This window comes from Tympanuchus pallidicinctus, unplaced genomic scaffold (assembly GCF_026119805.1).
Source record: "Tympanuchus pallidicinctus isolate F22 unplaced genomic scaffold, pur_lepc_1.0 scaffold15, whole genome shotgun sequence".
NCBI lineage: Eukaryota > Metazoa > Chordata > Aves > Galliformes > Phasianidae > Tympanuchus > Tympanuchus pallidicinctus.
Window position 1 is genome coordinate 8,483,624 of NW_026294669.1, and position 15,860 is coordinate 8,499,483.

Below are 15,860 nucleotides of genomic sequence, written 5' to 3' on the forward strand. Positions count from 1 at the left end.
TCTCTGCCAATTACAGCCAAATTAATATTTAAACTTTGTAGTGCTTTGAGAAATTGTTTACAAAATCCACTTCCCAATGTTCAGCGCTGCCTGCGCCTACAGCAATATTGGTGTTGGAATGTTTGGTCGGAGAAAACAAGAAATAATTACAGATAAATTCTGTTTTCTTTTAAATTGTTTTATGGGAAAAAATGCTGTTCATTGAGCCGTAAACCTGCCGAGCACGGGCCCAATCCTGACTCTCAGAGCCGCGTCCCTTCACCTGCCAGTGCCTATGGGCAGCGTCTGTTCCCCGGTGCCCACCTCCACCATCCCCTCCACGCGAGGCTCCCTTGGGCCGCGCATCGGGACGGAGCCCTGGGAGACAAGAGATGAGTAACAAGAAGCAAATGGCGCCTCCGAGTCTCCCTTTAAAAATTCTTTAATGAGATACAGTACAGTTGTGTTGTGTTTTTAGTTGGTGTTTTGTTTTGTTTTGTTTTTTCTTGGGCTAATGTCTAGTACATACCAACCACTGGGCCACATTTTTAGGAAACATCTAAATCAAAAGTCAGAAGATTACACAGGGATATGAGAAATGCTGGGGATGGCAGGGGGCCAGGCTGGGCCTGCCCTCTCCTCCAGCAAACAGTTGTTCCCCACGACAGAGCGCTTCTCCCCCTCTCCCTCCATATGCTTCCTTCTCTATCTGAAATGTGGTCAGATTGGTTGCTTCTAGAGCAGCATCTGGTAGCTTATAATATATACCCTCTGGAAGAAAAAAAGAAACATATTACATTTGTACAGGGCAAGACCTCGCTAGAACTCTGCCCCTCATTCTGATGTCTGACATTAGCTCTAATAACCACAGCCCTGCTCGCTGCCATTCCCCACAGAGCCCTGCACAGCTCCTCCTGGTCCCCTCTTAATCTTTTCCTTTTTTGAGGGTTACAGACCTAGTTTCACTAACCATTTTGGAGCCTCCGATCTACAAAGTCGCTGTGGGACTTTGTTGTACTATTTCCATGTCTGTAATATTCCTGCTGTAATTAGGTAATCAAGACTATGCACCTTTCCCAAGTGGCCTTTCCAGGTCGATTTTATTTATTGACTTATTTATCCCTTATTACACATTTCAGAAATACTGATTGTGATACCATCAGCTGGGCACGTCGCTAGTCTTCACAGCTGTCTGCTTTCTATCATAATTTCCTTTTTCCTCTTTCCCATCACCCATTCACTCATTCTGTCTGAATTTTGCAGCTGTTCATATTAATAGAGGATGTTAGAATGGCTCACATGCATGTTGAATTGTAAGCCTATGCATAGATTGTTATGGACAACAACAAGAGCATGGCTTGGGCTGGCACATAAGTGGAGACATTGGTGGCAGGGGCAGAGACAGCCCCTGGATAAATGTTCAGATAATGCCTCACATGAAAAAGTCCTGAGCGGGACTGTGGTACCTGGCTGGTGCTCATGCACTGACGATGTCAGTCTGCATAAGTACTAGAAATACTCTTCCTGAGGAGGTTGACTATTGACTCAGCTGTGTTCAGCAGTAAAAATTCACTTCTCATCTCCACAACAGTAAAATAATCCATCTGTATGTGGATTTCCATCTGTATGTGCAGAGCTTCCTTATCACTTAAAAGACACTTTCTAAGCCCATCCCTTCATTAATCTTTGGGAAATATAGTTAGTATAAAGCTTCATTTCTTTATTTAAAAAATATAAAAATCTTCTTCCTATCTTCACTGTTTCTTGTTCTACAGCTCATGCCCAGCCTCTGGTTGAGTTTGTCCTTTACTTCAGAGCCTTTGGGTCAACCTCAAGCTCTATCCTTAGACAGATGGCAAATTTCCTCATTATGTGTTTCTTTCTGCTGCTCAAGACTGTCGGCATACTCACCACTACGTCCTGGTTTCCAAATATCTGAGACATTTAAACTGTCTTTTTTTTCCATACTAACCTATTAGCTATTTGTTTATTCTTCATCTTATGCTTGATGAAATGCCAATCCTACCAAAGCAAAGCTGACTGTGAAAATGGCACTTTGAGCACTGACGCTTTTTAAATGGATAACTTTAAGCCTTTCTTTCCTTGTCTCCAAAAATGGATAATGAATAAGAAAATAGTGACTATTGGCAACACTGACCAAGGCTTCAGCTTCAGTCACAACCAAACACAGCTTAGTTTGAGCCTCATAAAATTTCACTCCTTTATTTGCCATTATCTTTACTTCTTTATTGTTCCATATTCCTTCAAAATCAGGGCACTGGAGCCCCATCTTCAGCAATCCACCTGGCAGAGGATGTGCACAAGATCTCCCACCCTTGTGAAATGTTCAGCCTACACCTGTTAACCCACTAGATTTATGGAGCTCAAACGGCTACAAGGGCAAAATAAATTGAGTCCAAACTCCACCGCATTTCTATTCCCCTACGAGTGGCTTTCCTCAGTGTTTGTTAGCCCTTCACATTTTAGCTTTGTGTGTTGCAATCCCCATCTTCTGGCAGTTTATCAGCTGTCTCCAGTATCAGTTTCAAAATAGATACTAAATACCGCTCTCGCACCTTGCAGCGGCACTGATTTTCAAACGAATCAAACAGCTTTTCTGCTCTTCAGCCGTCAAAGATTATACGCTGAGAATAAATTACTCAGCTGGGTGCGTTGTTTGTCGGCAAACCCAGGCAGTGACAGCATCGGTAGTCCCTGTGTTTAAAAGCATGTAAAACACCTTCTCTGTTCTGTGCTTTACATTGCGATCCTGGAAGTAGCAGCTCGGTAACATCCTGCCTGCAGGCAAGGCCAGGGCAGAGCTCATGACTCCTGGGCTTTGCACACTCTCCGGTCTGGTTCTTGCCCTACATAGAAAACAATTTATGCAATTCGTAGTGATCCCCTTTCACCTATCACCATAGCTTTTCCTGTATCCTTCCCCTTTTCCTTCACTTCTCCCTTTTTTCCTTACTTCTTCCTTTCTTACTTCCTTTCCCCCTTCCTTCCATACTCCTTTCTTCCCTTCCTTCTCTTCATCCCTTCTTCCCTTACTTTCTTCCTTCTTTTCCTTAAAGAGTAATGTATATGCAGAGTATCAATATACATTTCCCACATCAAACAGCTTTTTGAGGTTTTCTTACTTATTTCTTTTATTTTCTTTTTTAATTCCTCACTGCAACACAATTTCCAATGTTGTCTGCTGCATCAGTGTATTGCACCCTTCAAGCACAGCATCACATTCCACTAGAGTTGCTGGATTACTGTATTCACAAATCTAGCACCAAACTACAAGCCAGAATATGTTTTATTCATTACCTTTCTTTTCCACAACACAAGCTTCCTAAAATACATTCATACAAATGCTCACAAATGGTAAATTTTATTCTAAAGTTGAAATTAGTTCAGTCAAGAGATGACATTTCTTTGGGACAGAAGCAGCGTGAGTTCATACATGCTAAATCAGCTTGGTAAGGACCTCAAATGGTACCAGAGCCAACACAACCAGTCACGAAATATCTGAGATCCTCAGCCATCTAAACTTCAGGCTCAAGGCCTGTAAGGGATTTTCCATAGGGAATAAATAGAGATATGTTGTCATAGGATGAAAAACACCTTTTTGAGACACCAGTTTCTCTCCACTTGATAATGGAAGGTGCTCAGAAGACAAAGGTAGATATATCCTCAACTTTTAGCTAGCTGCAGAAACACCTTGCCATGGACAACTGGCAAATAATCTGTAATTCAAATATGTTTGCAGGAACAATTTGTCTACCTATTTTGACAGAATAAATTTGAAGGGGGAAAAATCTGCTTGCAGGCAAACTGCAAGCATAAAAGATTACTAAATTCCTTTAATTAAAAAATCAGTGTAAATAGTGTTCTTGTTGATATTAAGTATGTTTGTGAAGCAGAAATCATTTAAATTAAGTCTTACATATAGTAAATGGAGGGATAGGCTTCTCACTGTGCATTTGATACTTAATTATTGCTAACTATAATGTTGGCCTATTCATTTTTTATTAGTAGGAATTGAGGTATTGGGATTTTGTTTAAAAAAAAAAAAATCTCCATTCCTAAAGTCAATGCATGTTTTTTTTCTTCCAGTGTTTTGTTATATTCTCTGGATATTTCATAAGTTCAGAATCTTGCTTCTGCCTGCTACTCAAAACAATCCCACAGTAAACAGGGGAGAGAGGTATGCTCTTTTTCTCTTGTCTTTTGGTATGATAGCTGTGATGCCCAGCTATAAAGCTTTCTGCCTGTAGGTGCTCTCTAAATTTCTTGAGGACACAAATCTTTCCTTCATGCCCCTCATGTTGCCATTGCTCAGTTATAATTGTGGCTTCCTGGTGAAGGGTCAGAACACTTCATGCGAATGAATTGCAACTACTCACCAATGGTTTGCCCTTGGAGATCAGCCTAAGTAGAGGACTGCTATTCCATTGCTGTCATGTAAATTCTGCTAACTTGATTCAAACCTAACGACGATCCCTTTCAAATAAAGAGACCTACTATGGGATTGTGGCTTCAGCTTTCACTATCAGTTTGTTCTGGTTAATATGAATATCAGAAGAGTAAAAAGAGAAATCCCTCCAACTAAAAACAGTCACAAAGAGACTGTCCCAAGAGGTGTTTCAAAAATAGGTGCAGCCATTTTTATTAGCAGATTGCTAAAGCAAAGGCGCTGGGGGGAAAATAAGTTGGGAAAAGTCTCTCGGCATATGCTATTGAGAAATTTGCTAAGAGAGTCCTAAGATTAAATTACAGAGCAGAGTTTAAGATATTTGGGAATCTTACATGGCAGAACAAATTCTCCTTCCCACACTAATGGCTGTCTCTGTCTGTCTTTCAGCTCAGAGTTCAATCACGTATTCACAATAAAGTATGGGTCAAGTCCTAGGATGTCTGTGTCTTATAGTCTTATTCCTGGCTGACAAGTGCTACATCTAAATCAGCGTATGGCATTAAGTTATAGCCTGGAAGCAGGCTGAGATGGTAAGATCCATTCGGAGGATGAATGCTTCTCATTCCCCCCAGCCCTCAGCCTGCACAGGCCACACTCACACAAAGACACAACTTGCAGCATCACTTCTCTAATTTAATTCTGCAAAATGAAAGCTTAGCTCAATAATAATATTGTGTTGGACTTGTCTGGGCAAGTGCCTATTTGGTCTGAGTCAAAGGATTACACACCAGCAATAGAAATTTATTCAGAGCAAAGATGCCCTGGCATAATAAGACCATCTTGCTTCATGTAATTATAATTCATGCATCCAGAGACAGCTGTCCATCAGATATATTGTATTAGCTGGCTTTGATTTCTATAATGAGTTTTATTAGTATATTTATGAGGAAGAATAGTGGCATATAAAGAAGTTATGAATAAGTTATTGTGTGCAGAACCAACATTTGGGATCTTCTAAATCCTGCAGTGAAGACAAAGTCTGAATGGGTGCAGAGACTGAAACATTCTCTGTGTCCAAAAGAGGATCCACGCAGATCTGTTTCATAACACAATATGCCAGCATTGCCCATTGTTTTCTTTAACAGCCATGAAATGATTGGATTTATGTAAACAAGAAATCTAAAGTGATCTGAAAAACAATTTTTAAGAAGTGAACAAGAAGGTCAATGTTTAACCTGTCTTTGACATTACATTTATGCTTAATGGCACTCATTGAAGCAGACTGACCAAATACTTCAAGTCACTCCAGCTACCAGCCAGCAGACCAAACCTCCTGCATTGCTGTCTGCACCACTCACCACCAAAGCTCTTCAAACTGTACAGCAACAGATGGTATGGTTCTGCTTACATGTGAACTGGTTCAAGAAGTACGACAGCATATCACAAACTCTTCACAAAGCCTCAATAGTTAAGAGAGTGATCCTCATACAAAATGTCTGTTTTAAGGAAATAAATGTATGAGTAGTCAAGGCAAACTCTGATTAAGGATAGGGTTCACAGGCAAAAGAAAAGGATGCAGTATTGTTGCCTTGCACAAATAACAAGAACAGCTGGCTACTACAATAGCCAAAAACCTCTTCAGTGCACACTAGATAGTGCCACCTAGACAAGAAAAGAGACCAGGTAGAAGTCCTCAATTGAGCTGCAAAATCTCTCCTGGACCTAGCAAGTCCATTAAGCATGCCTAATACCTTCATCTATATTTCTGACTTCATGCTTTGCCAGCAAGAGCTGGGAGTCTGACAGCTGGATCTCACAGCTGACTTCTGCTCTGCTGGCTGGAAATGCCACAGCCAGAAGAATAGAAGAAGAAGAAACTCTTCTTCTGTCAAGGAAGAAGCCTTCAACAAAAGAGAGCAGCTTGGTTTTGCCTACTGCCTTGTTGCCAAGTTAACCTGTCAGTAGCAGTTGAAGCCAAAATGGATCCAGTTATTTTGCTACAATCTTCTCAAAAGTCCTCTTGAAAGCTGAAAATTTCCAAGGTGGCCAGGAAAGGTGGTTGAATGGAAAGGCATCAGCAGCTGCTTCCTTGAAGGAAATCAGTGGCAAGCAGAAGGTCTGCAAGACGCCTGCATGGGGCTCAGGCTGAGGTAGAGTTTTGGTGTCCCAGGTATAGCCTGACCAACAACAGAACATATGGACTGCAGTCATGGTAGGGACAGCATTCAACCCTCAAGAATTTACTCCACCTCCAGAAAGTACAAACCATTGTGGATCTGAATGATCATATCAAGACAGTAATTGGAATAAAAAAAAACTCACAGTGAGAGACACTCAGGTGTCATGGTGTGAGGAGCTGTGATTTGCCAGGTTATTTACAGCGCACAGCACTCAGCTGCACACAGCTCTGCTGACACCATGGTGAAGAGCATGGCAGCCATGCTTGGCCTTGTTCCTAAGGGCTTCACATTGTTCTCAGAGCCCTTTGTGTGGCCATCACTCCAATTTGTGGAGTCAGGGTACCTCCACAAATGCTCTGTTCTCCCACTTTGTCAGGGAGAGATGATTGAATGCCACAGAAACCTCTGAGGAGAAAATCACAGAAGAAGACATTTAGGGATCATAATGGCAGTGAGTGGCAAGAAGAGATGATTACAGAACTTATCAAAATATCAAAAGAGTTCACTGTCAGTGCAAAGATATCCTTCTTCTAATGGGAGGACTAGCTGAAGCAGTAGCTCCATAACATCCTTTGATGCCCTAGGATAGCAGGACCCCCGGAGCTGGCTGTTGCATCCTGCAATAGTTCATTAGTATTGAGATCTTCAATTCCCTTTATTGGATCTGAATTTGGGCTTCTAAGATCTGACCCCTGAAGAACCAGAACTTTCAGAGTGCTTTTTGCTGCACACTTCTTCACTTCAGGCATTTTTCTCCACACATTTACAATCAACACATGGCTTTGCCATGTTACTGGCATCAGTCAGGCGAAGAGCTTTGCTTCTAAATCATCTTTCATGTTGCTTTTCTCTTGAAACTTTGGGGAATGCCTATATTAGGAGTAAAAATTAAAGGCAGGAGGATGGAGGCTAGGACTTTGTTCTGGCCATGTATTTTGTTCAAACAGGAATTCTGACTCATCCTCTTGTAACTGAAACTTGAAGAAATAGGCATTTCCCACAAGTGGATTTGAATGAAAAATCCACTAAGTTAGAAAAGGTGCATAGCTCCATTCCCTTATGTGGTAGATTAAAAATAAAAATAAAAATAAAAAAAATAAAAATAAAAATAAAAAAATAAAAATAAAAATAAAAATAAAATAAAAATAAAAATAAAAATAAAAATAAAAATAAAAATAAAAATAAAAATAAAAATAAAAGGAAAGAGATGAATGTATCATCTATGGAGAGCTGTCGGACCCTATCTAGAAATGAGCATCAGTAAGAGGCCACCAGGCCAACCATGGAGTCCTTGCACACACTTTCAATCTCTCATAGAAACTAAAACAAACGAAGAAACAAAAAAAACCCACTGTTGTCAAAAAAGTCTGAGAATCAATATTCTTTCTTTCTTTTTTTTTTTTTTTTGTTTTGTTTTGTGTTTTTTTTCTGTATAACCTCCAAGATCCATCAGACAGTGAGAGAATGAGGAATCAGCCTCCCATGTCCCTTAAAAACAGTGCATAGCAATGTGATTGGAAGAGAAGATGTGAAAGGAAAGAGTTAACCAGGTTTATAATTGCTTCCAGAGAGCAATTATTCAGTCCCTAAAAATGCTGGTGGAACAAAATGGAAAATGAGCACGGTCCCAGCAGACAAATGATTAATATTTAGGAAAGGACCAGAGCAGGTATGGATCTACAAGGAGAAGGAAATGGCACTTTAACGAGGTTGGAACTCAGGCTGCACAAACTCATTACATTTGAGTTTTCCTCTCTTATAAAGAGTGAAGGACCCATCCCCACTTCTGCCCATCCTCAGCCAGGACAGAGAGCCCCTACGTGCACGGTTTGCATCACATTTAATAAAGTTGTGGCCTCTTGGCTCTCACAACTGCACTCTCCAGTTTTATTTCCCAAGGGGTCCTAGCAACAGCAGCACACAGTGGTTATAATGTGTCATAAAATAAATATTAGCAAAAGCACTCGCGGACCTCCACTGGTTTGGAATTGGCTTGTCATCATGGTTCGTCTGGTGCACACCTCCAAAATCAAAAGTTGTCTGCAGATGGAGAAAGTTTGTTTCTTGGGCTTGGCTTTGTTTTTGCCTCAATGTCACAGCCAGTAAAAGCAAGGGCTGGCATAGCACTGCCATTCCCATTGCCCTAATCACATGCTCCTGAAATTAAGCCTGTCAGCACATCAGTCGTAAGCCCCTACTGCAAGAGCTTAATAACACTATTGCGAACAAAGCAAAATTGCTTCTAGACTTACACCTGGTGTACAAGACTTCTGCTTATAGTCCAAATCCTATGCATTGCAGGGAATATAAAGAACATGTTTCAGACAGCTAAGTATGTGGAATCATAAAATATCCTGAGCTGGAAGAGACCCATAAGGAAGAAGTTCATCAGCAGCCTCCCTCCTCACCAACCAATTTCCCCACTTTTTAGGCTCATCTCGGTCTCTATTTCTTTTATGAGTGTTTTCACATTCAACCAGAGCCTATACTAGTTATTTTGCATATCAAAATGTCCCATCTATGAAACTGAGTCTTCAGCATGTCTTGCAGGAAAGCCCCAGGGGTGACCCTAGCTCTGTAACAGATCCCTTATGCAACTCTATGCAGATCATTTGGCTCTCTTTTCCTCAGCTCTACCACCATAAAGTGGGAACAATCAGGTTGCTCTGATTCTCACAGCCATAAGGATAAATACACTGTTAAATGCTCTGAAATGCCTTTGATGAAGATTATCTGCTGGACAAACGCATAAAGAGCTAAAAGGGAAAGCTTTGTTGCCACTGTAAATTCACTATGATTTCAAGTGCGGAAGTGCTATTTTAATCCAGAATTAAAATTTATTTGCTTTAAAAGGACACCAAGCAATCAATTCCTCTATTAAAACAATATAAATAAGGTTTATTTTCCTATTAAAAAGTAGTGTAGACTGCATGCACAGTTCGTGGCGCAGCATACAGCCTTGCCATGACGGCTTGGGGTGGCCTGGGGCACAGGTTTGGAAATTGCTCCTGTTAGCTGGTGCACAAGTAGAACAGGTTGCCCAGAAAGGTGATGGATGGCATGTCCTTGGAACCTTTCAAGGTTAGGCAGGACCAGGCTCTGAGCACGTAATGGAGCTGTAGGTGTCCCTGTTCACTGCCAGGGAGTTAGACCAGACTGCAGTTAAATATCCCTTCCAACTCAAGCTGTTTTGTGGTTTTATGATTCTAAGATGTCCCTTCCTACAACCATGACTATGGGAGTGAAGCTGCAGACACAGGAGAGCCTGGGAATACATCTTGCAGAAAGGGCAGGTGACGTTGGGTAATGCCACAGCTGATAACATGAACAAGGAGAGGAAAAATAACTAGTGTTGGATTAAAGAGAAATTGCATATACATCAGCACATGGTGTAGGTATGTTGATGGAAGTGACAAGCAGGAAGGGACAGGTTGTCCTTGCTGTAAGCTGAGGAATCAGGTTTTTGCTGACAAAACCTCCATCCTTGCACTTCTCCCTTCTGTTTGCCTCTTTTTTGGTGAGGTCTCTACCCAAGTTATGAACATGGCGAAAACTCACCCGATGTGCCTTTTCCCCTGACCCCACAAGTAACAACAGTGGGATCAGCCAAAGTCAATTCTTGCAAGGCTCTGTTTTGGTCAGAAACAGAAAAAATCAAAAGTAGAGAGCGCAGATGGTGCTCTGGGCATGTATTCACTGTGCAGGGGAAGCTAAGGGTGCTGAGATAGGGTCTCCTACCAGTCCTCCACCATCAATCTTAGAGCAGCATGCCAGCATGGACACGCAGCAGCTGTTGCGGTAAGTTCATCGGATAGCATGCACATTTATTAAAGTACCTTTAGCACACTTACTAAAACATATATTTAGCTAGGGAAAATAATCTTGCCCTGCCTATAAAAGTCAAAGTTTGCCTTTATAAATAACTCCAGGAGCCCTGCACGCATCGGAGGAAATGGTGACAGCGTGTGTGCTCAGTCTCCTTCTCAGAAAAACTCTCTGAATAAAATATAAACATGGTGAAATATAAAGAACAGTTTGGTGAAGATAATGAAATCTAGTGAAGCCAATAATTTACCCTGTAAATCAGACAGTCACTTCTCCCTTACAAGTTGCCTGCCCTGATTTACACCTTACACCTTATTTCCAAGCTTCTCCCCGCTTTATTGCAAGCACTCAGGGCAGGCTGTGTGTGTCTTGGTTGCTGGCATACCCGTTCATTCCTACCTTGAAATGTCCCACTCTACCATAACCCATCGGCTTGATTCACTTGTTCTTTTTTCCAGTGTCTTCTCACAAGTTCCCAAAGAAGAAAAAGGATGGACAAGGCTCTGCAGCCAGCTGACAGCAAGCCCCTGCTTGGCTCAGTCCCATCTTCATTGCTTGTTCCTTCCTCTTTTAGGTCTGAGCAAGCAGAGCTGACAGAGTATCTCTCTGAACTGGAGAGGATGTGCCTGGTACGGTCTGCACGTACATGAGGTATGGTGTGCAGGGGGTGCTCTGCCCATGTGGGCACATGGGAAAGTAGGGAAAGCAGTAGGGAAAGCACTGCATCTCGAGGAGCCATTCTGATGTGTGCTCCCTCAGTATTAAGATCTCTCCAGGCTTTCTGTATCTGGTAATATTGCTCTTGTTTTAAATTCTTCTCATAATTTCAAGAGAAAATTCTTTGTGACAAACGCTGTTGATTTAAAACTAATGTTTAGCCAGAAATGGGTAATTGTATTAGACCAAAAAAAAGCTGCTGTAAAATCGGCCCCAGTCTGATTTTTAATTTACTGCATCATCAGCTACTTTTATGATACTATTTAATCTGCTGAAATAAAACTATTGCTCTATGAATGTCTCTGATGCTCAAGGAAGATTGTTTTTAGCCATTCTGCTCTTGGGGCCCAGGAGCTGTTAATTATTCTATGAATTATTCCTGCAAATGCATTTATTTACATTTGTTTTAATTGTCACAGTGCTCAGAGAAGTTATGTTTTCTGTGAAGTCGTTTTTAACCCTTGGAGAGGGAAAAGGGACAGTGCCCATCACTGCTTCACACTGGTCCTCCTAACTCCTTTTGCCTTTCCATGGAAAACAACTCCCAGCAATGCCAAAACAATGCCCAGCAATGCCAAAACACTGCCTTGTGCCTTTCTCATGAATACAGTTGGGTGCAGCATTGGGTTTTGCCTTCTCTGGGGTGAAAAAATCAGCCGCAAGGGCCTGTTCCAAACCCATCATTACCTACAGCACATCCCCACTGTGCACAGCTGATCTGGGGCTGTGTTCCCGCACAGACTGCAGGCTATTTTCAGGCAAATCGTAAAAAAATAATTCTGCTTTTTCTTGACTATTAACTTCCTCCAGAAATAGTGAGAATGGAGGTGATGCTATGGAACTCCCCGGAACAACACACCACCAAGTGAGAAAATTGTGAAAAAGAGAATTTCCTTTGTAAAATATCTATGGCAACATGTAATCCACCCAAAAACACACCTAGTTTAAGATAAGAATGAAGCCAGTTGACTGTTTTCTGTTCTTTTCAATGAACAGCAGCAGCTCTCATAAATATTACCTGTGGGATAAATGAATGCAGTGGGAGGAAAAAGGCTGCAGGTGTGACCAACAATGTACATGTGTGGCACGAGCTGCTGGGTTTCGATATTCCTCATCCATTACTATTGCAGTGTTAGGTTTACTGGCCCTGCTAAGCAGCTGAGCACCTGCCTGCGCCGAGAGTGGGAGCAGGCTGTTGTCAGATCTGTTGCAGACAATCAAGTGATGGTTACAAGGCAAAGTACAGTAAAACAAATAGTTCTGAATGCTGCGCAACCACCTCTTGTTTCATCCAAACGACGTCTGTTTGGTTATTTCCTTACGGTCGAACGGCTGCTCCCTGGGCAGACAGCAGAAGTCTCCTTTTACCTCGGTAATTAGCTTGTTTTGAAAGCTCCCACAAATTCTCCCTATCATAAATTTTGCATTGCTCCGCGCACAATAATGCACATAAAATTAAATAAACAATTTAATTAATTTAATTAAAATTAAATATTAAACATATTGTGTATAAGAAGCCCGTGTCTTTGATTTAATTGGGCAGGAGTACCCAAAGCAGTTTGGGTAACAGTGAAAAATAATTAAAAACAACAAGTACGGTCGCCTCTGGGTACGAAGAGTAGTTGGGAGCTTTCTCCTGAGAAAGGTTTATTTAATTAAAACTAAACTAATCTTTGGAAAACACTTGATAAGCATTTCATAATACAAATCATAATCCAAAAATGAAGCTTATACTTCGCTTACATGATACAGGAAAATAACATTAAATAATTCAACTCTGCCACCAGCCACTTGCCTATCACGGAATAATTCAGCAGAGAGCATGTTTACCATCTTTACATTTTCTGTACTGCTCAGTTCATCTGGATATTTATTGGTAAATTATTGCAAGGCATGATGGATCCGCGAGTGATAAGGCTGAGGGTTAATGCTGTATTTGGACTGGTTATTTCCTCTCATAGTTGTGACACCAGGCTAGCATCGAATCCCCAACCAATTCTTGGATGACACCTTTCCAAGGTAGAGAATATTATTTCCAGCATCTCCCACCACCAGAGGAGAAATGGATTATTTATAAGGTGGTGTCTATATCAATACATCCTGCTGGCGAATGTTTGCATTTCTGATACCATGCAGTGAGCACTGCAGCTCTCTGCAATACTTGGACCCTTCCCAAGGTGGCCAACCAAGACCCGGCACCCAGCTGGCTGCCCTGCACTGACGGGTTTACAGGGCATCTCAAAAACAAATGTTTCATTCTGACACCTGGACAGCAGCAGCCTCTCCAGCTATCTCCTACAGGGCACTGATGCCAAACAGATCTCTAAAAAATGATTGTGCCCAAATAGATCCTAATTGACACTCTCAAGCAAGTGCCCAGCGTAACTGAGTGTCCCTCATGTTGCACAGAGCAGCTTTAAAGGGATCATATAATTTCAGTGACCTCGGAGTATGATGCCAATGGGCTCGAGCACATGGATGGGCAGGGGCCCTTACGTTGCCTGGATCTGCTGGGCGACCCAGGTTGTGCTTTGTGTGAGCTTTTCCTGGGAAGAGGCCATTAGCTGATGCAGAGTTTGTTCAGTTCCTCTCCCGCCCACAGCTTTGAGCAGAGGACGCAGCAATTTATCAGGAGTTTCTGCCTAACAGAGGTACAAAGGGGCCCTGCACAGGGTGTGGGAATTTCCCGCATGTTAATGAACCTCATACTGTAAAAGACTGTAGACCAAATCCTTCAGTCCTCACACAGACAAAAGTCCACACCGACTTACCCAAAATCTCCCTGCAAACGCCCATTCAAGTCAACAGCATTTTGCCTGGGCGAGTGCTGAGGATTTGGCCCAGCGGTTGCCGCTGCAATTGCGCACTGGCAAGAGAAGAAGATTTACCACAGCCCCAGCCACCAACCCTTGTCCCTGCGGTGTCACCCAACAAGACAGCCACAATGTCCCCATCCTACCTATGGAAGGACATAGCACAAAAGGAAGGAACATCCAGAAAATAATAGAAATGTAACAACAAAAAAGGAAAGTGAGCCCGATTTTATTTGCTTGTTTTGGCCGTATCATAGCTCAGCCCTTCCTCACCATCGTGGTTCAATATTTGCTGATCGAAAATATAGACTGGCTGCGAGGCACAGAGATAGCGATTATCATCAGAAAGCAATGGGCACTAAAAGAATGGCATTTCCAGAATGTAAAACAGACATTCAGAAGAACAAACAGAGCAGGGAAGAAACGACAGTCATTTGCAAGTAAAATATTACCAAACAATATAACATTGGATTAACTGTTTCATGTATTTATTGTGGAGGAATATATAGAACTTTACATGAGAAACTCACGGTACAAGCAAGAAACAAAGCAGCCTTTTGAACAGCCGCCTTTTAACTTCAGAGCTCCTGCACATGCAGCACAAGGGCTGCTCCCACTGAAGCAACAGCTCTGAGTGAGTTCAGGATTGAGCCCTATGGTTTTAAACTTTCCTCCTGCAACGTCCCTTTTGGAAATATTGCAAACCCCCCAGTCTAGGCACATCGATGTGCTTTGGACAGGAACTGTGACATGGCAAAAAGGAAGCAAAGATGCACTGTGGGGCTGATGCTGAAAACTGCAAGAAAAGGAGAAAAGAAAGAAAAGGAGGGAAAAGGGAAAGCAGCATGCAGGGAGTCTGATCCTGCACCAGTGTGGAGCAAAGCACTGAGCCTGCAGTATGGCTGTGCACAGGACGTGGCCTGCCCCCATTTCTGCCCTTTGTTATGGTTTGCTGGAAATGCTGGAGTGCAGGATGTGCTGCTCAGGGCCACGCTGTGCTTCATGGAGCTGTGGGGTTCCAGATATTGGGGCAGCTCTACGCTCTGCCTTTATAGGTTTTCTCCCTTCTGATGTTGTCTGAAATGCACACATAATTCCTGTGAATCACTATGTGAATCTGTGACTAGTTCACGACTTTTTCATAAGCTCAGCAACACGCCAAACTGTGCCTGGGCCCCATTCTAAAGGGCAGAACCTGTGCAGAAACAGCAACACAAAAAGAGCTGCGGTACTCGGGCTGATCGCTGCTCCCTGCAAGCACCACAGCCACCCGTTGGGATAATGAAAGCACAGCATCAGAGATGCACCAGATCAGGGCAAGAGGTTGGGCTGGGTTAGCACCACCTTTGCTCTGCTTGATGCCAGGAGCTGCGCTGGGTGACTCAAGGAGTTATCTGCAAGTCCATCTGCGTTCTGTGCATAGGGAGCAGCCGTATTTATTTGAGGTGCTCAATTTCTCAGTGTAAGCGCACTCTGTCCTAATTAAGTGAGTGTCCAAGCCTCTTTTGAGCTGCTCGGAAGCAGATTCTGAAGTCCTGCCTTACTGTCAGCTTCATTTGTATAGAATTCCTATGGAACACAAGGGCACATCTGTGGGTAACTTTGATCCTCAGAATCCTTACTGCTAGAGCAGGAAAAAGCTGAAAGAAAGGAGTTCTTAAACAAGAAAACCACCAGCAGGACTGAGCACCTAATATGTGGTAATAACACTAATGACGTCATTCGTGTTCAGCCATGTACATGTGGGGTTTTGCTCCTGGATGTGAATGCAGTCATATGGAGCTGTGTTTTCACAGTACAGCCTCCTGAGCCCCATCCTGCTGCCACTGAAAGCCGTGGCAGAGCTCCCAGCTTCTCCACTGCTATCAGATTAGCTTTGTTCCATGGGCTGAAGCAATCTAATAGATACCAGGTGGCCCTGGTAGTGCCTGTGTGGTC

At 42.5% G+C, this 15,860-nt stretch overlaps 1 long non-coding RNA gene across 1 annotated transcript in view; it reads left to right on the forward strand.

Moving 5' to 3' along the window:
- The window catches only part of LOC128077129 (uncharacterized), a 127,721-nt gene extending 113,716 nt beyond the window's left edge, over positions 1-14,005 (forward strand). The window contains exons 4-5 of the long non-coding RNA XR_008204846.1: positions 10,967-11,043; positions 11,529-14,005. This is a non-coding gene — a long non-coding RNA (uncharacterized LOC128077129). The remainder of the gene's footprint in view (positions 1-10,966; positions 11,044-11,528) is intronic.
- The last annotated feature ends 1,855 nt before the right edge of the window (positions 14,006-15,860 follow it).